Consider the following 23,683-nt stretch of genomic DNA (forward strand, 5'->3'; position numbering starts at 1 on the left):
GCCCTAGCCACATAACCATAAAATAGCCGTATCTTTAAAAGGTTTTGAACGGTTTCAATTTTATTTCTTTTATTCCAATTCTATTCGTATTTTTTAACTTTAATTTTCATCATTACTTATTTATTTTTGAGTATGGTTGACACATGATGTTTACATTAGTTTCATGTGTACGACATAATCCATTCATTCCACAATTCTCTATGTTATGCGGTGCTCACAGGTGTAGCTAGCATCTGTCACCATGCAATGTCGTCACACTACCATTGCCATATTCCCTATGCTGTGCTTTCTTATTCCTAGGACTCATTTGGTCCATAACTGGAACCCTGTATCTCTCACCTCCCTTCACCCACTTCGTCCATCCCCACCCCCCATCCCCTCTGGCCGTCATCTTTCTCATCTCTGTCAAAATAACCATAACTTATGATTTTTGTGTGAAGATTCAGTAAAGATTACTTAACCGAAGTAAAGCCTTTAGTATTGTACCGAGTACATAGAAACTACTCAGAAATACAGGCTGCTGTTAGAATTATTTTCATTTTTATTATTACTTTTCAGAGAGCTTTCATCTGGGTCACAGATTTGTTCTCTCATAAGATCCTATGCTAACTATTAGAATTGTGATTATTATTCCATTGCATAGGTTAGAAAACCAAGACTCAGCGTGGTTGAATATTACAAAGCTAACAAGTGGCAAAGTGAGATTTAATCCTGGTCTATTCTTAAAACTTTTTACTACACCACATTACTTTGGACCAGAGAGAGCATTTATAACACCCAGAGTAAAATAGGGTTAGGGTCAGAATGTCCATAATTGTAACAATTATGAGAAACAGAAAAGGAATTAAAGAGCACTGAGCATAAATCCCATCCCACCAACACCTCAAATGTGCTCTCACAGTTCTTTGTTTTAATTATAGAACAGGACCTTAAATCCTATAAGTTCAAGTCTAGTCTTGGGAGCAAAGGCTGCAGAGGAGAGAACGTGTACTCACACCTTCATTGATATGCATGAAGTACAAGAAAGAAGAAAGCAATTAAAATCTGTAGCCTTTCTTTTTTAAGAAATGCAGTGTATGCCGTGTTGTGTCACCTAGATCCTTCCCTGGAGGACCAAGGTATCTATTCCCCCAACTGCTGGGAGTGTTGATTGCCGCCAGCTCTCAGCTGAATCCCCTTGGAACACTGCTATGAGATGAAGAGAACCCACTCCTCCAAGGTCAATCTCCTTCCTGGACACAGCTCACATCCAATGACTGGTCAATACCCAAGTACAAAGGACTGCAGATTTCCCCTGCTCTCTGAAGTAGCTCTTTCTTATGCAAACTTTTGTAAGCAGAAATGGGGTAAAGCAAAGAGTATCTCCCTGCTTTCTGAAAGTTCACAATATGCCACTCTGCTTTTAGGAAAGACCTACATTAGTATGGTAAAGGCTCTTTTTGAAAAAGCAAAATTCCTCTTTGGATTTCTTCCAGTTAGCAAGATAGATACGAAAGTAGGTCTTCCTAAATGTGATGTGGTGCAAGAGGAACTTCTGGAAAGTGCAGGATACCTGCATTCCCCTTGCATCAGTGGGGAGGGGGACAACTCCAGGAGAGCATCCAGCCCCAGAACTGCCGCCTTTGTTGTGAGATCCCAGGCTGCTAGGGTCTCCTTCTCTTTCAACTTGCTCCTCTGCTTTCACGACACCACAGTTATTCACCCCAACAGCATTACCCAGTGCATTTACTGCACACACATCAATGCCTCGGAGTCTGTTTCCTAGGATACCCAAACTGCAATGTGGGGTAGAGCGTGCATCTTTCTCGTGGCAGACAATTCCAGCTAAATCTCCCTATTTCCGAGAGGGCTCTAATGACTTATCAAATATTTGCTGTAGTATCAATGAATACATCAGGGCTTAACAAATATCAGGAGCACTTTCATGAGCACCAGGATGCAACTATTTTGTTGATTTCCAAGGAGTAATTGAGCTGTCGTCACAGGCTAAGTCTGTGGTCTTGGCAGAGATCCAGGTCTCAATGAGCACATCCCTTAGCATTACTTTATCTCCAGGGTCTTGAAGGCTCAGGACAGTGTGGAAAAGTCTTAATGACCATTCACCAAATGGCATTTAGGGAGTTTCTTCCTCCCAATTTATTTATGACTATACAAGCCTCCCAGAGCGTTTGTGTTAGAGTTGGGTCCCTCTGGTCCTAGGTCGCCCTCCAGGTTCCATGTCAATAAGAGAACATTCCTGAAAGTTGTCTGGGTATAAAGATCACACAGCACATCACTGTACTTCCTAGGGGTGTCATGTACGAAGGGCAGAGAACAACCACCTTAGGGTTTTAGAACTTGGGTGATGTGTCACATTACGTCCACATCTCTGACCAAGTCTCTGCACCTCTGGTGATTACAGCCACGTGTCTTACTCTTCACTCCTGAAAGCCACCCCCTGTTCTCTGCCCTGAGAATCCTGCAGGTTCTTTAAGGCTTAGATGAAATGTGGCCTGCATGCCATCTAGTCACAACTGATTACTTCTCTAAGGAATATTACTAAATATAAACTTCTTCAGAAAGCCATTGAACTTCACCTGTTCATAATTGTAGATAGAGGAATTTAACTTCTGAAAGTCTACTGGAAGCAAATAATCCAAAAGGACATATCAATCTTTCCATATAAAGTCATAAAATTCCTAAGCATGACCATTAGAAAAACTCTAGTTTCCTTTTTACTCTTTTTCAGTAGGATTTCAGCTTCATCAGAGCAAGGATCATCATGTCCAGTTTCTTCACTTCTATGTTCCCAGTATCTAAAACAATGCTTAGCACATGGTAAATGTCCAATTAATATTTAATGAATGAATAAACGACCCTTCCAATGTGCAGAATGTGTAGCGGAAAAATGAAACTGTGTTGAGACACAAAGAAAACTTGCCTAAAAGGAGGCTACTAACATATTTCTAGCTGGAAGAAGTCAGCATTGGAAAGATGCCAAATTCTCTAATAATCTATGAATTTAACCACATTTCCACTTGCAAAACAAATTGACATTTTTGTTTTAGAACTTGAAAAATTATTCTAAATTTCAGCTAGAAGAAAAGAATAAAATAGCCCTTTCATTTTAAAGAAGAGAAGTGGGAGAGGTTTTGTCCTGCTACATGCACCTGCACACCTACGTACACACGCGGAAATCACTGTGGTGCAGGACGAGAAGGATAGTTGGCCTGGTGAAGGAAGAGCTTGAATGCTGTAAGGTGTAAAAACACGAGATGTGTTCCTCCCTGTTACTGTTAACTGTTACTGTTGAATCTTCCTTTCCCACTGGTGAGCAGCCATTTGAAGCATTACGATTATTAAAACAATCTATTTTCAGTCCAGCCCATTCTAAAGCTCTAATCTCAAACTTCGCCTTCCACCTTTCCTCCAGTATAGACTCAGCTTGTGGCTCTGGGGCCTCTGAGAGGTGGAGAAACGTGTGAAGTCTTCTCTAAATGTCCTTCCCCTGCCAGCACACCAGTGAAACCCATTCTGTGAGAGCCATAAGCCTGTATTTTCTGTGGAAATTTCATCTGTTCCTAAAGAAGTGAGTGAACTCCCAATGAATCTATTGTATATCCAGGCCTAACAGTTAGGTTCTCAGTGACTCAGAACGACAATTTTTTATGCGAGTAAAAATAAAAGCAGAGATTGGGCCTTTTAGCACCTTTCTGAAGATACAGCATGCAACATTAACTCCATTTTTAAAAACCCAAGTGTGAAGAGCATAAAAGGAATGACATGAAATTATCAACATGTACCATCTTCTCTCTCCTACTTCTCCCAAAGGATAGAGACATATTACTTGCCAGGTCAATTTGGGATCCTCCTTTATTTATATAGAATACAAGAATAAGGCAAAGGATAACATAAAACAAACCAAAAGGCCTGAGCCAAAAAGGCCAATGTTAGAGGACAGATGGGGCTGTTTCAGCTGAAGAGAATAGGGGTTTTTGAGGTGCATGGAGTGGGAGACGGAAGAGATTTGAGACAACTGTAGAGAGGGAAAGAGAAATTGGCAAGGAGTGATACGGGGAAGGGGATTTTTAAAGCAGTTTTGCCAGCTTCCAAGAACACAGCCACCACTTTAGAATCTTCTGCTACCATTACTTTTTGGGGTTTTTTTGAGAGGTACTATACTAAATATTTCCATTGTTTTTAATTATTTCTAGTTACCGGACTATTGGTTTTTATGTGACTTTACAAAGCACTGGTTGCAAAGCAGTTGTGTTGTATAGGCTACACGAATTCTTTCACTTACCAAACATGCCATCTGTGTATTCTGGTCAGGAGGAATCATTCCAAATGCTTATGATGCCCTGATGCAGAGATAGCAAAACAATGATCTCTGAATGAATGCTCTGGTGGTTTCCCCAAAAGTTCTGTAAAACAAATATTGCATTGAAGTTATTTTCATTCTTAATAGCCTTGAACTTATCCTCAAAAATCCTAGGTTCATGTTTTAGTTTTACTTGTTAACTGTGCGACCAAACTGTGAACTTCCTGAAGACAGGAAAGATGCTTTATCGTCTTTTAATGTTGCTAGAATTTTAGCAAGTGGCCACCTGGGGCACATAGTAAACACTCAATATAGGCGGATAAGTGTGTAAGGCTTCAGCCATATCCAAGAAGTCCTTTGGTTGTCTTTATAAAGTCCTGGGTTAAAGATTCCTCCTATTATCATTTTGAATTGGTTCTTGAAGAATTTAATTACCTACAAGTTGGGCAGGTATGACTCTTCCTTAAGTGGACATATCAGGTGAAGATCTGCACTCCCCACACACCCTGAACGCTACCTTAAATAAGAATAAATATTTTGAGTTTGCTTGAACACGTGAAGAAATGAAAGAGGGAAAAGGGAAACATATACAGGAAGGAATAGAGAAAGGAAATAATGAGAATTCAAGGCAATTCTTTAGGGAAAAAAATCTATTCCAACAAATCCTTGGTTGAAGTAACCAATCAACATGTCCAAGAAACCTGAAAATATTATTTTTTCCTATGTTGGAACATCTCTAGATGTTTTAGGCAGACTACTTAAATACAGGAAACAGGTAATACACAGACTTCCACTTTTCTCCTCTTATCACCATGGTTACTCTTATTTAAATTTATCAGCAATGTTGGACACTTAGTAATGTGCTCATATTGAAGAGACTAGATATGTTTATAGAGGATGAAGATTGCTAAACTATTTTTTTCCAGCAGATCAAAGCATTGCCAGTTTTTCCCTTCTACCTTTTTCCTACAGAGGGAAACACATCAAGTACCTTCTGAAGGTTCTCTGTTCCATCCCTAAGGAACTTCTCAGTAATGTTCTTTCATCATAAATTGCTGGGTGTTCTGAAATGTTTTCTCCCCTGAAGTTACAAGTCACAAGTTTCTGATGTTTTGTCTAATCTCTCTCTCAGCATACTGATTCTCTGGAGACAAGTGTCATGAAAATGCTTTTGGGTAGATAAAAATGCATTTGCTCCTTTGTCTCCACTGACCCTGTTATTCAAAGAGTCAGTATCTGTAGAGATGGCAGGTGCATTACCTGAAACATGGATTTTTCTTCTCCAAGTATTGTAATTATTGATGCTTTGGACTCTTCCTGCTTTATCCGTCATACTAAGGCTATCCTTGAAAACATATTGCCTGAGTCTGGAGCTCATAAGTCAACATCAATGATAATAGAAAGCATTTATTAAAGACCATTAAGCACTTACTCTTCTAAAAGTGCTTTTTTGTGTAAAAACTTTTTCAATCCCCACCACAACCCCAGGAGATCAGATCTACTACTATCCTGCTTTATAGATGAGGAAAATGAGGCACAGAGAGGTTAAGTAATTTCTTATTTCAAATATAGCAAATGGTACAGCAAGGGATTGCAATGTGGCATTTCCTTATAGATAGCTCCCTCGCGCTGGAACATACTGCCTCCAATGGCAGGAAATGGCATATAGGCAAGGTTTTTTAACCCGTATGTAACCTTCAAGGACCCTGAGGATTGCATATAAAAATGTCTCTACACTGATACGCATACATGTTTGTGGTTATGTGTGCACTTTTCTGAGAAGAGACTCTACTGATTTCATTCAATTCTCAGAATGGTGTAAGGTTCCATAAGAAATGGTTCAAGAACAATACAGTGAAAAATAGTCTAGTGTTTGAGATCCAACAACTCATGGTTGTCACCCACTTTATTAAGCTATTACCAGCTTTAATTTTCCTGGTATGTTGTGCAAGGAATAACAATGCCAATGACATAGGGTATTGTAAGAACAAAATGATGGAATGCATACCCAGCATCTAGAAGACTGTCTTGCATATATATCAAATAAGTACAGGTCCCTTCCTGATCCCTCTAGAAGCCTCTAGGTAAAGGGGATGCTCCCCATCGATCAAGATAAGTAGAGATGTCTTCATCTGCTTTCTTTCTCAGGGTCCCAGTGATCTTTCCTAAATATTGCCAGCCCAGAGCAGTAATTGTGAGTGTAGGTCAAGGGCACAATTCCGGTCTCTGTTCCAATTCTCACCTTTACACAGATGATATTCAAGTTTTTCTCCAGGCCCAGGTGAGTCTTTTACACATTTCTCTTGGCAGAGGAACAATTAGGAAAGATAACAACAGAACAACAGCCTAAACCTTGCCATATTTGGGGTACAATTGATACTGCCTTTCTTTTTTTTTTTTTTTTAATTTTTTTTTCAACGTTTTTTATTTATTTTTGGACAGAGAGAGACAGAGCATGAACGGGGGAGGGGCAGAGAGAGAGGGAGACACAGAATCGGAAACAGGCTCCAGGCTCCGAGCCATCAGCCCAGAGCCTGACGCGGGGCTCGAACTCACGGACCGCGAGATCGTGACCTGGCTGAAGTCGGACGCTTCACCGACTGCGCCACCCAGGCGCCCCTTGTTACTGCCTTTCTAAAAAAATTGAAAACATTCTGAATTTCAAGGAAAAAGCAGGTTAAGCAAAAGAAATTGCAATGTGACTGTATTGCTCTTCTATGGCCGCTATCAACAACTTACTTCAGATTTAGTGGCTTAAAATCACACAAATTTGTTATCATATATTTCTGAAAGTCAGAAGTCGGATGTGGGTCTCACTGGGATAAAATGAAAGTGTCACCAGGGTTGCATTCTTTTCTGAAGGCTCAAGGGGAGAATCTGTTCCCTTATCTTTCCCAGTTCTTAGACACTTGCCTGCATTCCTTAGCCCTTCGTCCCTGCCATATCCAAAGCCAACAATTGCCAGTCTGGTCTTTCCCAGTCTGACATTGACTTTTCTTCTGCCTCCCACTCTACGTGCACTTCAGGATTCTTGTGATTACATTGGGCCCACCTGGAAAACCCAGGATATTCTTCGTATGTTAAGGTCAGTTGATCGGCATTCTTAATTCCCCTTTGCTGTGTCATATAACATATTCACAGGTCCTGGGGATTAGGATGTGGACATCTTTGGAGGGCTATTATTCTGCCTAACACAGTTACCTTCTAAATTAGGCTTATCATGACCACCCTATTTAAATTCCAACCTACCTGCACCTTCCTGATCTTTCCTATGAGTTTCAGACATAATTGCTGCCATAAAAGTATGACATGCCGGGGACATATATTTTATGGGATATACGGATAAAGGAGTCAAGTTGACCTGGGTTTGAATCCTACTTCTGCCATTTTTAATGTGATAATCTTTAGAAAGTCTTAGCCTCCATGAGCCTCAGTTTCATCGTTTGGGAAATGGTGATAATACTTCAACTGCACAAGGTTGTCGTGAATACCGCAGAGGACAGTGTATCAGATGTAGCTGGCACAAAAACATACATGGCAAGTGCTCAATATTTATTTCCCTTCCAGCTTTCTTCTTCCTCCACCCTCCAATTCCAATCAAGCCCTGTTCCTTAATATCATGTTAAGCATACAGTTTAAGGTTGAATATTGGTTCACTGCCTATACTACAAATTGTTTATCCATTCATTCATCCATGAACACTGGGTTGCTTCCAACTTTTGGCCATTGTGAGCTGCTGCTATGATCATGAACATATAAATATCTCTTTTGAGACTCTACTTTCAATTTTTTCAGATATATACCCAGAGGTGAAATTGCTACATCATATGGTAATCCTCCCTTTAATTATCTGAGGGACTTTGATACTGTTTTCTGTAGTGGCTGCACCATTTTCCATTTCCACCAACAGTGCACAGTGGTTCTATTTTTTCCACGACTCGCCAACACTTGTTAGTTTCTGGGGGGTTTTGATAGTAGCCATCCTTATGGGTATAAGGTAATAGCTCACTGTGATTCTGATTTGTATTTCCTTAATGATTAGTGTTTAGGCATCTTTTCATATGCTTATTGGTCATTTGCATATCTTTGGAGAAACTTTTCTTCAAGTCTTTTGCCCATTTTTTGGAAAATTTTTTGATGTTTATTTATTTTTGGGAGAGAGAGAGAGAGAGAGAGAGAGAGAGAGAGAGAGAATGTGAGTGTGGGAGGGGGGCAGAGGGAGAGGGGAGAGGGAGACACAGAATCTGAAGCGGGCTCCAGGCTCTGAGCTGTCAGGACAGAGACCCACAAACTATAAGATCATGACCTGAGCTGAAGTCAGAGGCTTAACTGCCTGAGACCTCCAGGCGCCCCATCCTTTGCCCATTTTTAAAATTGGGTTATTTGTTCTCTCGTCGGTGAGTTGCGGGTATTCTTTACACATTCTGTGTATTAATCCCTTATCATATAGATGGTTTGCAAATATTTTCTTCCATTCCATAGGTTGCCTTTTTGCTCTGTTGATTGTGTCCTTTGATGCAAAGACACTTTTAATTTTTATGTAGCCCAGCTTATCTGTTTTATCTTTGTTGCCTGTGCTTTTGTTATCATGTCAGTAGTGAAAATTATAAGTCCCCCTTTAACTCTAACACACCCATGCACACACATAGGCACACACATATGCACACACACACACACACACACACACACACAATCACAAGAGCCAAGCATTTAAAAAGAAGCATTGAAGAAATCGCTGAAGCCACTACCACCAAACAAAAGAGCAGACCAAAAAAACCAAACCAGGGGCACCTGAATGGCTCAGTTGTTTAAGTGTCAGATTCTTGATTTCGGCTCGGGTCATGACCTCATGGTTCATGAGATCAAGCCCCACGTAGAGCCCTGCACTGGGCTCTGCACTGGGCATGAGCCTGCTTAAAATTCTCTGTCCCTTTCCCTCTGTCTTTCCCCTGCTTATGGGTGCATGTTCTCTCTCTCTCTCTCTCTCTCTCTCTCTCTCTCTCTGTCTCTCTCACAAAAATCCAAAACAAAGAAAGAAACTTGCCTATTTTTGAGAAATCTCCTTCTTTTGTGATCAGAAACGCACCACCTTCATTTCTTACGCCGTCTTCTCCTTGGAAATAAACGTAAGGGAATAAGAGCAGCTGTGCTACAATCCTGGCAAGAACAAGGAAGTTGGAGCCAGTAAATCAATATTCTTGCCATTAACTAGCTGTTTGACCTTGGGCAAATCATTTTCCCTTTTTAGGTCTCATGCATTGTATCCGAGATCCCTTCCACCTTTAATGCTCTGTGTCCGCTTGGTTTCTCACATGCAACATAAAAGACCATATTCTTGGTCCTATCTCTTGTGACACCATTGATGGTGGGTTTACTAGCAAACAAATGTCCCTCTGATCACTCTCTTGAGTGCAGTCTCCCTAACTGGATGAGAGACAGTGGGATTTTCTAGCCAACTGCTAAATCTTTTATTATGGTCTTCCCATGCCAGGTGCCAATTGATGGGTATCAAGATAGAGAGTTTAAAGCTGATTTGTGACCCCCTTTTGACTCCCTTGATGTCTGCGGGTGTCTCCCTGCCCCCCCCCATCCCCGCCATAGTCATTCCTGGCTTTCAGACCTCCTCCTCCAGCTCTTTTGGGGAGTCCTGCAATTTTACCATTGATCACTTGCCTCAACTTGGGTTTGCTCTCTGTCTTTTCTTGTCTTGGGCCAAACCACCCTTTCTTAGACTCTACTTTTATACCTGCCCATCTAAGACCACCAAGGTCATACCCATCCACTCTCAGAAAAATGACTGTTTTCTGTATTTCTTCTGTCTGAGATTGGTGAAAACTTTACACATAAAGTCAATGTCTGGAGCAATTCTGATCTACTCAAATTCAGAATTGTCCTTAGAATCTAATATTCTAGATCCCAGGTGAGCCAGAATCACATAACAATCGCGATCTCAGCTCAGACCCAAAAGTACTCACTATTCCCACAAATAACTTGATTGATGCTATCTGAGCTAGTTTAGATTATAATTAGAAGTTTTTCTCAAGAAAAACTTGATGAGCCAACTTTTATTTCAATACATTCCTAGCCTGTTCTTGTTTAAAACTACTGTGGCAGAACTTACAGTGGGTGGTGACAGGTGTGCAATAAATAGAAATAACAGATAATGCTCCAAGCATTTTCATTTGTCTGTAATGTGTTATCACACTTAAGTTTGAAAATGAGAAGTTCTGATGTTGGGAATTAGTAATAACCAAACTCCAAAGTCACAGAAAACACACACACACACATGCACACACACACATCCTAAACCCAGAAGACTACTAAAGAAACTTCCCTTTGCCGTTTCCCTGTGTACTCACATACATGCACCCGCACATGTGAGCACATGCTCTTATACATGCACACACACACACACACACACACACACACACACACACATTTCTTTACATGAAGAAATGTACACTCTTCCACATCATGATGCTAAGTGCCAACCTAAATCAGGTCACTTTTCTTTCAGCAAGTGTGTTGTAAAATACATTTTATTTCGGTAATGGAATAAACACGGATACTCAAACCTCTAACGAGGCAATGACATCCCTTTGACACCTACTGATTTCAAAATGCCATCACCAGGGGCCTGAATGGGGAACTAGATTTCAACTTGGGAGCAACGTTGTGTTGAAGATGAGTCTGCGTCCCGGGCGATTGTTGCCTTTCTCCTTGATTTGAATTCCTAGCCTGACTCTAACATATTGGGGAAGACAGACGCTGGCAGAAGAGTAGGCACGGAGAACAGTGAGACCACCCCAAAATGAGGCAGGGTTTAGCAGCAAAGTCCACCAGTTTGGACTGCACACTAGGAAGCATGCCAGATGGAAGCTTAGAACCCCCAGGAGAAGCAAATCAGGCCTTTCTGATAACCCGGAAAGACACAACTAAGACAAAGACCAGTCACAAGAGCAACAAAAATTAGAAGACCAGGTTATTGCTTTGGAGCTGACATCACAATCAGAACTATACATCTTGGAAACTTTGTGCTTTCTTTCTGGATACAGAAAGACTAAGTATATTGCTAACTGGGACCCAATTGACCAACGGTGGATTTCAGACTTCTAAGACTTCTGTGTTTTCTATCATGCTGGTTGAAGAAAGCCTATGAAGTAACTTGAATGCTATGCTGAAAGCATTTCAACTTTATTCAGTAGGCAACAGGGAGCCACTGACATTTTTTGAGCAATAGACTGATGTATTATCACCTTTTGGTAATGTCTTTTCACTAATGAATTTGGTTTGTTTTTGTCCCAGGAGGAGAAGGATACTGTGGTTAATCTTTTCAAATCCTTTTTTTTAGAAAGAGGGAGACAATAAATGTATAGAAGTATAAACAACAAAAAATAAACAAATACATAAAGTGTGTTTCCAGTAAATACATAAATAAGTAAATAAATAAATAAATAATAAATCCAGAGAAACAAGAAGCATGAGTCATATAAATCATAGCCAACCAGAGTTCCAAATAATTTTTCCCTACAAAAGCTCTTGATAAATGGTCAATAAATGTTAAGTGGGGTATTATTTTGTAGTTAATTTCCTTCATTTTCGAGTTTTGTTCTTCTAAGTGATTTCACCAACTACTTTATAATTGTGGCATGTAGGAACATATCCATAATCTTTTTTTTTTTTTCCTACAGCAGGAGTATAGTGCAAAGATCTTGCTTCAGAGAGCTAAGTGATTTACTGGAAGACCTATGAGATGATTCTGAAAAAACAATTCAGATCTCTTGAGCTTTCTACTTTTTTAAAGTTAACAGTTAGTGGTGGAAAAGAACATTCAATTTGATTGAAAAGTAACATACATATGATTAAAAAATTTACAGTCCAACGGGCTGTTAGGTACCAAAATTTACATTTATTTTTTTCTGCAATGGTAATAATTTAGCATCAATTAACACTACATTAAAAAAAATCCTTTGTTTTATCTTTCCTGTCTTTGTGGAAAACTCCCTCTTTGCCTGCTGATTTTTGACAACCTGTTGGAAGGTAATGATAGCACAGATTTTCCTTTGAGCCATATTACAGCACAGTTCCCTGACAACTTTGTCTCTGGCTAAACAAATCATCTGCGCCCTGCCTGATTTGTTTCCATGTTTGTAATTCAACTGCAATTTGTTCCTTCCCATGGTTAAATGAAAACCTGGTCATCAGATGCAATCCTTCCTGTTTGAGAGTCATAAATAATATGTTTCTGAAGTGCAGCACATAAATATTTTACTAACCACAATATAGGTTTGTAGGATAAGGCAGAATGAAAGTGGTAAAGATTTCCTATGGATTCATTTTTACAGGATTTAGATGCCATGTTATGGTTTGGTGCGTTCATTAGGCTCATTAAGAAACTTTCTCATCTGAAGAAACAGAGTAATATAAACCTGTGCTTCTCAATTCCTTGACATATCAGGTTTACATTTGCTTCCTGGTTGAGTTTGGATGTAATATATATCATCAAGTATTCCCAGGCCTGATTTTAATTCACTCACTGCCATTTGTTTTTCTACATAGCAGTGTTAACTCCTGGGCAAATTAAGAGCCGCTGTAGAATAATGAAGTTTATACTGAAAATAAATTCTTCTTGCTGCCGCTGGGCCAGTCACCTGAAACCATAAAAAGGAAAAAAATATGCGGAGATTTGAGGAGGGCACGGGCGTGCTAATGAAGAGTAGTACTGTAAACATAATTCTTCTCTTCTCCAAGTTAAAAAATTTTGTTTAAAAATATATTCCCTCTGGTCCAAAAAGCTATTTCCCATGTCCTATGGTTTCTGTTCTGTAGGTGTCCCGAAAAAAATTGGGTATTTAAAGAATCTCAAAAAATTGCCGATCACAGAGCCAACCGCCTCTTGGTACTTTCCCTCTGAGGCTCTTATTAATTTTTAATCAGCTCGCTGCTATTTCAGGTCTTTAGGACTCCTGTAAGTAAAGGAAAATGCTGGGTGGGTGGCAGAGGAGGAGAGAGCAAATAAATGCAGAGGGAAGTGGGCTCTCCAGAACTCAGAGGCAGAGGCTGGTGTGGTCTCAACAAAGACAGAATTAAAGCAGTTTCAGGGGAGAAAATCACTCCCTCAGCTAGACCATAGGTGAGCATAAGAATCCCATTTCTCTCCAGCTGCTTGACTGGTATAGACCGCGTGCATTCTTCTGGCCTTTTTTTCCCAAAGATGGCACTCCTTTTGTTCTCAGAAGGGCATAATGACTTGATCCTCAAGGAATTTTTCTACTTTTTCTACTTTTTCTAAGAGATGCATAAATCCTGCCCTTGTCTCAAACACCCTCTCTCATTGTTCTTCACCTGGAAAATTTTGCACAATGTCTAGCATACAGCAGGATGTCAACACATACTTGTGCAGTTAATGTTTCCCTCTAATGTGGAGGTGCTATTTTAGACCATAAGGGGGATCTTGGTCATTTCGAAGGGCATTTACCAACGTCCCCTCCGACCTTCTAGTGGGCATGACGGGTAGCAGGCTGCACTGGGACTCTTGGTTCCCATGGGAAGGTAGTTCCTCTGAGTGGACTTTTCCTGTTTTCCACTTTCTAAACTGTAGAGTGGTAGAAACCATATTTGGCAACACAGGACTTAGTAAAAGGCAGGGACAGTGATCTGAAACTGAGCAACTAGATGTTTTTCTTTTCAGTCTTTTCATTAATTACGGTATAAAGATACTTCTCCCAAACCGAGGTTAAATTTTAAAAGACTTTGGAATAATGGATGTTTTTATTTTATTTATTTATCTACTTACTTATTTGTTTGCTTGTTTATATTTTAGTTATTGGTCAAGCTCAAACGATTATTTTCAAGTATATAAAAAATGATTTTCCAGAAAAAAATTAAACGTTACCTCCTTAAGAGTGAACTTTTTGGGAGAATACTTAAAATAAGAGTATAATTTTTCATTTTTCTATTATACTGCAAGCTCCTTTTGAGAGCAAAGGCTTTTTTTTTTTTTTGAGAGAGAGAGAGTGCGCGCACACGAGAGAGAGAGAGCACACGCACAGAGGAGAGGGGCAGAGAGAGACAAAGAGAATCTTAAGTCGTCTCCATGCTCAGCACAGAGCCCAAAGCAGGGCTCCATCCCATGACCCTGGGATCATGATGTGAGCCAAAATCAAGAATCACATGCTCAACTGACTGAGCCAACCCCTAGCAAAAACTTTTTGTTTGTCTATTTTGTTTTGCTTTGTTTTCAAGTCCACAGCTACAGGAATGAGTGGAATAAATAGTTTATGGTTGGTACACATTAAATTTCTATAGGTAAATGTGGGGCAGAGGGAAGGTGGGAGGAAAAAGGGGGTGAGAAAAGAGAGCTATAGGGAACTCTTTCTCCTCCAAGAATCTGTTATGAACAGGCCACCTATTCCTGAGAAAAAGAAGGCTTAACATGACACAGGATATAATAAGAAAGTCTAGAAATGGTCAAATATTGATCATGTATCAGAGTTAATCTGGGAAGACCTCACATGAGGATTTTAAATTTTATCTCCTTGGTTGGAAATTAAGTAGCAGTTGAGGGTTTCACTGAGGTAATAGTGACATCTAAAAAACTGCACTATTATAATTGTACAATTTGACACATTTTGAAATATGTATATGCCTGTGAAACTATCACTACAGTTAAGATAATGAATATATCCAATCTTCTCAAAAGTTTCCTCGTTCCTCTTTGAAATCTTCCCCACATGTCTGTTCCCACTCCAGGCCCCAGGCAACCACTGATCTGATTTTTTTACTACAGAGTAGTTTGCATTTCCTGGTATTTTGTGTAAATAAAACCGTATACTATATACTCTTTTGTTGGTTGGCTTCCTTCACTTAGAATAATTAAATTGATAACCATCAATGTCTTTATGTGCATCAATAGCCCACTGCTTCTTACTGATGAGTAGTATTGCATTTTATGGCTATAACGTGTATGTTTAACTTCTTAAGAAACTTCCCAACTATTTTCGAAAGTGGTTGAGTCATTTACATTTCCACTATAATGTGTATGTTCAACTTCTTAACAAACTTCCCAACTGTTTTCCAAGGTGGTTGAACCATTTCCACTTCTGCTGATAGTGTAAGAAAACTGCTCTACATCCTTACAAACACTTGATAGGGTCACTCTTTTCATTTTAGACATTCCAATGGAATCTTGTGGTTTCAATTTTCATGACCTTCATGATTAGCGATGTTGAGAATCTTTTTAATATATTTTCTGTGGTGAAGTGTCTGTTCAGGTACTTGACTCATTATTTTTCAGGGCATTGTTTGCCTTCTTATTAAATTTTGGAGTCATTTGTATATTCTGGATAGAAATCTTTTATCTGATATTTATTATGAAACTATTTCCCACCAGGCTGTGACTTGGCTTATTATTCTTTTAACAGTATCTTTTGAAGAGAAGTTCCTAACTTTTGATGACATCCAAATTTATAACTTTTTAAAATATAGATTATGCTTTTGGAGTCATACGTAAGAAATCTTTGGGGTGCCTTGGTGGCTCAGTTGGTTGAGTGTCCAACTCTTGATTTCGGCTCAGGTTATCATCTCACAATTTGTAGGATTGAGTCCCATTGGGCTCTGCATTGACAGCACAGAGCTTGCTTGGGATTCTCTCTCTTCCTCTCTTTCTGACCCTCTACCCTGTCTAAAAATAAATATGTAAACTTTAAAAAAAAAAGAAATCTTTGGTTGACCTAGAGTCACAAAAATTTTTTCCAATTATTTTTCTAGAAATGTTATAGTTTTGGGTTTTAGTCTGTAATCCATATTGACTTATTTCCATACATATGTAAAGGATTCGAGGCATGGATTGAAGTTCATGTCTTTATCAGTGAACTCAGTTATTCCAGCAAGACTTGTTTCCTCCACTGTCTTTTCTTTGCACTTTTTTTTTTTTCAAAATTCAAATGACTGCATATGTGTGGGTCTAATTCAGGATGTTCTACTCTGTTCCATTGATATGTCTATCTTCAGCAAAACAAACAAACAAACAAACAAACAAACAAACAAACAAACAAACAAAAACCCCAGACTATCTTGATTACTCTAGCTTTATGACACGTATTAAAAACTGGAAGATTAGGTCCTCAGACTTGTTCTTTATCAAAGTTATTTTAGGTACTCTCTGTCCTTTGCATTTCCATATGGATTTTAGAATCAGATTTCTGCAGTTAAAAAATAAGACGATGTCTTATAGCACATGGTAAATACGGTTTTTTTCTAATCATGTAAGTCATGTAGTTGTATCACTAAAAATATCCTTTTGTGGTGGATGTCTTTTTAGCACTGTTTTGGAAGGACATTTTTTTTCCTTAGGCAAAGTCATACTGCAGCAAGGGTAACCGCAATAGCCACGTGGCTTACAATAACCAAGCCTCATTTCTACTGCAAGTTGATAGACAAGTTCTACTCCATATTGTTTTCATTTCAGACATGGGCTGAAGGAGCAAACCTCTGTTTGGACAGTGCAAGTCTTATAACAGAGGAGGGAAGAGAGAGAGTGTTACCACTCAATGGTCCTTAAATTTTTGCTGAGAAGTCACATGTCACATCCATTCACCTTTCATTGGAGAAAGCCAGACACATGGGCAAACCTGACGTCAATGGAACGAAAAGAAAAATTCTCAGAAAGAGGGCACAATAGGAAAAGGGATGTAATTATTTTTAACATAATAAACTCTATCCAGATACAAATTAGCTCTTTTAATTGGCCACTTTCAGAATTGTGTGTCAATCTGTGAATGGACAGGATTGATTTAATGTGGAATACATTTTCCACGGGAAGAATTAAGGTATCCCACTTGTTTTGCCATGTGTGGCAACGCCTCCTTTTCTCCCCAACTTGACTCCTCTTAATTCCATTTAAGAAGCCTTCGGGCTGGCTACTTTGACTTCATAGCCTAGTGTCATATTACATATTTCTGGGGAAAGTGGTACTATTCTTTCCTGTATCATTGTTTTGCCCATCATTTTATCCCTTTCCTTCTATTATTTAATATTTTCTCAGAGATATTTACAGAAACTTTACAAACATGTGTAATTCAGTAAGTAACCGATTCTCCCTAAATGGAATTAAACTTAAGTGAGAATAGAGAAGTGGATTGTCTGGAATCCAATAGGATAATTACCATAAAAGCCATTGATAATTGAATGCTCAATGTGTGCCCGTCATGATTCTAAATGGCTCACCTGCATTTTCTCATTTAATGCTTCCAGAATGCTATTAAGTAGATACCATTGTTATAATGTGAATAACAATGAAGGAATAGGTGCACAGAGATGTTAAATAACTTGTCTAAAAACTCACAAGTACTGTATTTGAACCTTGATTCAAATCCAGGCCTGATTCCAGAACCTAAGTCTACAACAGTGTAATTCAACAAGATGACCTTCAAATAATCTCAGAGTTCTTAACTGACAATCCCTGACATTTTAAAATGGGCAAAACTGGAATTTTAATATCAAAATGAAACAGTTCATTTTCTATGAGGTCACTTTTATCTGGACAAGGTAGGCTGTTGATCTCAGGCTAATTTGGGGGAAATTGCCATGTGGATGAGCAAACAATCTAAATTATAGTACATTATAAAGCAATGTATAGAGGTATTACTTTAAAATTCAGATAGAAACTGGAATTTATCTAAATGAGCTGTGATTAGGAGTTGGTGGCTGACACAAAGTCACTTAACAAATATTAGTTGCATCACAATTTAATTATAACTTCATTCCACTTAAAAAGAAAAAGATTTTAAAATCCTCAACGAAATACTATAAAATGAAATCCAGCAGCAGATTAAGAGGATTATACATCTTGACTAAGTGGGATTTATTCCAGGAATGTAGTAAGAAATCATTCTATGTAATAAACCACATTAATAGAATGAAGAAACACACACACACACACACACACACACACACACACACACACACATCTCAATTCATGAAGAAAAAAGCATGTGACAAAATATAACACCGTTTCATGATAAAAACACCGAACAAACTAAAAAGAGAATACAACTTATTCCACATGATGTATTGATGGAAACCCACAAGTAAGACCACATTCAGCTAAAACACTGGACATTTTCCTTCCCCTTAAGATCAGGAACAAGACAAGGGCGCCTGGGTGGCTCAGTTGGTTGAGTGTGTCCACCTTTGGCTCAGGTCATGTTCTCACAGTTTGTGAGTTTGAGCCCCATGTCAGACTCTGTGCTAACAGCTCAGAGCCTGGAGCCTGCTTCGAATTCTATGTCTCCCTCTCTCTCAAAATAAATAAACATTAAAAAAATTTAAGATCAGGAACAAGACAAAGGTGGCTGCTTTTGTGATATGTATTCAATATTGTATGGAAGTTCTAGCCAGAGAAATTACATAAGACAAAAAAAAAGGAATCAACCAAAATGGAATGAAAATAGTAAAATTATATTTTTCCCATTTGATATGGTCTTAAATACAGAAAATCCTAAAGAACCCACAAAAAACACATTAAAGCTAATAAATTATTTCAGCAAAGTTGCAGAATAGAGGATTGACAAAAACCTGTTTTGTTTCTATATTCTTATAAAGAGCAATCCAAAATGAAATTAAGAAAACAATTCCATGTGTAATTACCAAGTGTGATGTTGGCGTCAAGGTAGACATACTGATGGATGGAGCAAGCTAGAGTCTGGACATAAATTCTTTATTACTAGGGGCCAAAGACAGCTGAGCATATAGGTGAACCTGAGAACTTCTGCATTCCCAAGACTAAAGTATCAAAATATTTCATCAAAATGTTAGCAATGGATGAAACTCTAATATCTATAATGTCTTTTTATCCAGTGATATTTAAGATGTGCTAAGTTGAGCCCTGGCACTTGTGAAGAGTTGCTTGAAAGCTGTCTAGAGAGATGGGGGTAGGGGGAGATAAGTCACGGTGGCTCCGTCTCACCACAACCACTTCAAACAGAATAGTTCCATTTTCATCTATTTTGTTTGTTTAGTTTTTAAGTGTTTATTTATTCACTTTGAGAGAAGAGAGCAGGAGAGGGGCAGAAAGAGAGGGAGAGAGAGACAATCCTAAGCAGGCTCCTTGCTGGCAGCGCAGAGCCTGATACAGGGCTTGATCTCACAAACTGTGAGATTGTGACCTGAGCCAAAATCAAGAGTCAGACGCCTAACCAACTAAGCCACTCAGGTGCCCCCATCTAGTTTGTTTACTGTGTCTCCCAACAAGGTTTTGGTGGACATGTCAAAATTTACACTAAGTTTAAAGGGGCCCGAATAGAAGGCTCTCTCCTATTTGCCTTTAATCCCAATTATGTTACCTTGTAAAGTACTGAGTGATGACTGCCTTCCCTAATACTATTAGGACCTATAATTTTGTACCCTATAGAATTTGCAACACACTTAACTGTTTCATTTCATTTTTCTTTAAAGTAGAATTTACACACAGTGTTATATTAGTTTCAGGTATACAGTATGATTCAACAATTCTATACATTTCTCAGTGCTTATAACAATAAGCACACTCTTAATCTCCTTTATCTATTTCACCCTTCCCCCCATCCACCTCCCCTCTGGCAACCACCAGTTTGTTCTTTGTATTTAAGAGTTTGTGTTTTTGTTTGTCTCTTTTCTTCTTTCTTCATTTGTTTTGTTTCTTAAATTCCATGAGTGAAATCATATACTATTCATCTTTCTGTGACTAACTTCTTTCACTCAGCATTATAACCTCTAGGTCCACTGATGTTGTTGCAAATGGCAAGATGTGTGTATACACACACACACACACACACACACACACACACAGTTGGGTTGCTTCCATATCTTGGATAACCCTAACACTTTTTATGACGTACACATACCTATAATATTCCATCATATATACACACATACACACATAAAGAAGATTAGATAGATAGATAGATAGATAGAGATAGACAGACATAGATTACACACACACACACATACACACACACACACATACATATACAGTTGGGTTGTTTCCATATCTTGGATAACTCTAACACTTTTTATGATGTACATATACCTGTAATATTGATAGTGCAATTAATAAGGTTCCTGCTTTTCCAAATACAAAACTGAGATAGAGAACCAGGTGGTAGCCAAGCAAAAAACCAAACTCAAGTTTATTTCACTCGAAATTCAATGCTTTTGGTATCTGCATCTCTAGAGCTTAGTATATTTTATTCTAAAATACTTAAAACGGAAAATTCTGGGGCTTTGGAACAGGGCATAAAGAATGGAACACTAATATTTAAAACTAGCTAAAACCTGCTTTGTCCTTATGGATTTTTGGAATATAATTTGCTACTACATTGGTTTTTGCATTGATAGAGGCAAAAATAGTTCCTCTCCAAAATTTGTCTACCCAAAACTTGTGAATGGAACCTTAGTTAGAAATAAAGATTTTGTAGATATAATCAAGATGAAGTGATACCGAATTAGGATGGGTTGTAAATTCAATAAAGCTGGTATCCTTACAAGAAGAGAGAAATTTGGACATACAGACATAGATGCACAGGGGAGAAGGACAAGAGAAGACAGAGGCAGAGACTAGATGATGCAGGATTCCAAAGATTTCCTGCAACCACAAGAAGGTAGAAGAAGCAAGGAAGAATTCTCATCTGCCAGCTTGGGGGGAGGTGGGGAAGCCACTGGGACTGCTGACATCTTGATTTTAGGCTTCTAGCCTCTAAGCCTGTGAAACAATACATTTCTGTTATTTTTAGCGGCCCAGTTGTGCAGATACCCTAATTAGGAAACTAATACAGGATTTGTTTGGGAGAATATCTAGTTTCATTACCAATTCAATCGTCCCTGGAGTGAAATGACTTCAAAATGAGAGACGCATTAGTAAGTTTTCCCCAGCATTTCAAGGGAAGCGAGCGCTTACTAAATGTGGATAAGGATGAGGTTAGAAACCAGGAAAGTTCTCCACAGGACCCCATCCACCAGTTTAGTGCAAAGAGTGCAAGTATTCAAAATTAGAGAGCTAGGATCTGTGAAAACTAATAAAAGGAAACCTCATCACTAAAATAGAATCAGGAAGCCAGCAGGGGGAGCACTACCCCCTACCACTCCTTGTCAATTGCAGACTTAACCGGAAGACTTACCCTGTAAGCAAATATTACTTTAACCACTACTTTACTTTCCCGGCAGGAATAGGAAAGGTTTTCCTCCTCCCCCAGCAATAGCCCAGCCAATGAGAGACAGCCACGACTCAGCCAATGAGAAGCCACCATACTTCAGAGTCCCACTGTCCTCCAATGGACCTATATGTTTACGACGTTCCTCTTACCTCTCCCTTTTCTCGCCTTTGTTTTCCTGAATTGCCTAGAGCTTGCTTTCTCAAATTATAATTCTCTGCTATTCTCAAATAACCCATTTTGCTCAAATAAAGTTTGCTGACAACTTTATTTTTTAAGGTTAACAGATCTCATTCTTGATTTGTAACCATCCAAAACTGAGACTCTGTGAAAGGTACTGACTTTCCCTAGGTCTTTTCTCTCTCCTAACAAAAGGGAATCTTTCCCGGATCTACTAATTTTCAGAGGGATAGTGAGTATCTGAGAATAAAATGATTGTGAAAATGTTTTGAGCCGTCTAGCACTGTTCAATTCATTGTCACAAAGGACTGTGGAAATATAAGCCAACCTGATTATTTTAGTTTTCAATTACATCAGCTAGAATCTTCAAATATGGAGTGAAGAAATCAAATGGCTATTTGTTTCCAAAGTTTAACTTTCTATCCTTTTCCTAACCTAATTGCAGAGACTATGACAAAACAAAACAAACAAAATTCCATGTTCTGCTTTTCTATTAACCTAGCTTGTTAAAGCTTCCACCGCTTCAGAAAACAACAGCCATAAAGCAGTGCAGAGCCATTGTAACCCTTAAAGCAGGGAATGAAACTTACTCTTCATTGTTGACTTAAACGGAAAATTAGCTGTTGTGAATACAATCAAGACAGGCGGCCAGCCACTTGCTTGTTTGCTTTCAGATCCATTTCCTGCTCTTTCCTTGATCTGTATCATGGGAAAGCAGGTCCTTGAAAACTACAGGGGTGTGGCGTGCCTGGGTCGCTCAGGTGATTGAGCGGTGGACTTCAGCTCCTGTCATGATCTCACAGCTCCTGAGTTCCAGCCCCGCATCAGACTGTGCTGACAGCTCAGAGCCTGCAGCCTGCTTAGGATTCTGTGTGTTCCTCTCTCACTGCCCCTCCCCCGCTGACACTCTTGTCTCTCTCTCAAAAATAAATAAATATTAAAAAAAACCTACAGAGGTGTTAGAGGAGCCAGTTGAAATCCCCAGGGGCTGAGTGAAGCAAGGGCAGATACAGGGTTGGGGTACATCTCCCTTTCTGTGCCCTGGTTGGTGTCTCTTTGTGGCTGCAGCACCTTCCCTCCCCTCTTCTGATACCTCTAGTCCTGGCTCCCACTCTGGTAGCACTCCCCACCCCCACCTCCATTTTCCCACCAGCCCTCAGGATGGAAGTGTCCTCCTAGAGTTTCTAATTTCATTTTTCACCTTCCCTTTTCTTCTTTCATCTCTTCCAGCATCCTTGTAACTAATTCCCTATATTAATGTCCCTCTATTTAATTTACTTGGCGTGTTTTTGTTTTCTGGATGGGCCCTTATTGAATCAGTAAGTTAAATTAGTTTGTCTCTGCATGGAAGAAGACATAAATGTTTCCAAGTTTTTCTGATTCTCTAGTCTTAGAAAAGATTGATTGCCCTTACTATACACTACAGCATGGAAAAAATACAGCCACGTGATTATTTACCCTGATATAAATGTATGTAACACTAGGAACACATAAATAAGTCTTTATTTTTCTCCTTTCTCTAGAGTGTGTTTGGAGACAATTATGAAAACAAACTTTTCAGAGGTGGCAGGGCTGGGTGGCAGGTAATTGAGAAGGGATGTACAGAATGTTCAGTTTTGCTTGGGAGTTTGCAATGTTTCTGCATATAATCACAGTGCACCTTCAATCCTTCTAACTGGTGAACTAGTGAACTAGTGAACTCTTTCTTGTCCTACAAAATTCTGCTCAGATACTGCTAGCTGTTCACAAAACTGCAGTCTCTTCTCTTATTCATGATCACGCAACTACTTTACGTTTTTTGGCCTCCCGTGTTGGTAGGTATCGCCAAGTGCCTTAGTTCTAGGCATGGAATGTAGTATCACTTCCTAGTGATACTACCATTTCTGGGCGTAGTTTATAAAAATCTCTTGCGTTGGCTTATCCATGTGTCTTTTCCACTTCTGCCTGCTGACACAGAGACGCACAGGATGATTTGGGGAGCTCTGCATTGAAGATGGCCCAGCCCCTGTCAGTC

The 23,683-nt window shown here is 39.1% G+C and overlaps 1 long non-coding RNA gene across 1 annotated transcript in view; it reads right to left on the reverse strand.

Annotated features, from left to right (window-relative positions):
• The window catches only part of LOC131494616 (uncharacterized), a 146,706-nt gene that overhangs the window by 1,442 nt on the left and 121,581 nt on the right, over positions 1–23,683 (reverse strand). Inside the window, exon 3 of the long non-coding RNA XR_009253490.1 lies at positions 4,283–4,403. This is a non-coding gene — a long non-coding RNA (uncharacterized LOC131494616). The remainder of the gene's footprint in view (positions 1–4,282; positions 4,404–23,683) is intronic.

Source organism: Neofelis nebulosa, chromosome 14 (genome assembly GCF_028018385.1).
Source record: "Neofelis nebulosa isolate mNeoNeb1 chromosome 14, mNeoNeb1.pri, whole genome shotgun sequence".
Classification (NCBI taxonomy): domain Eukaryota; kingdom Metazoa; phylum Chordata; class Mammalia; order Carnivora; family Felidae; genus Neofelis; species Neofelis nebulosa.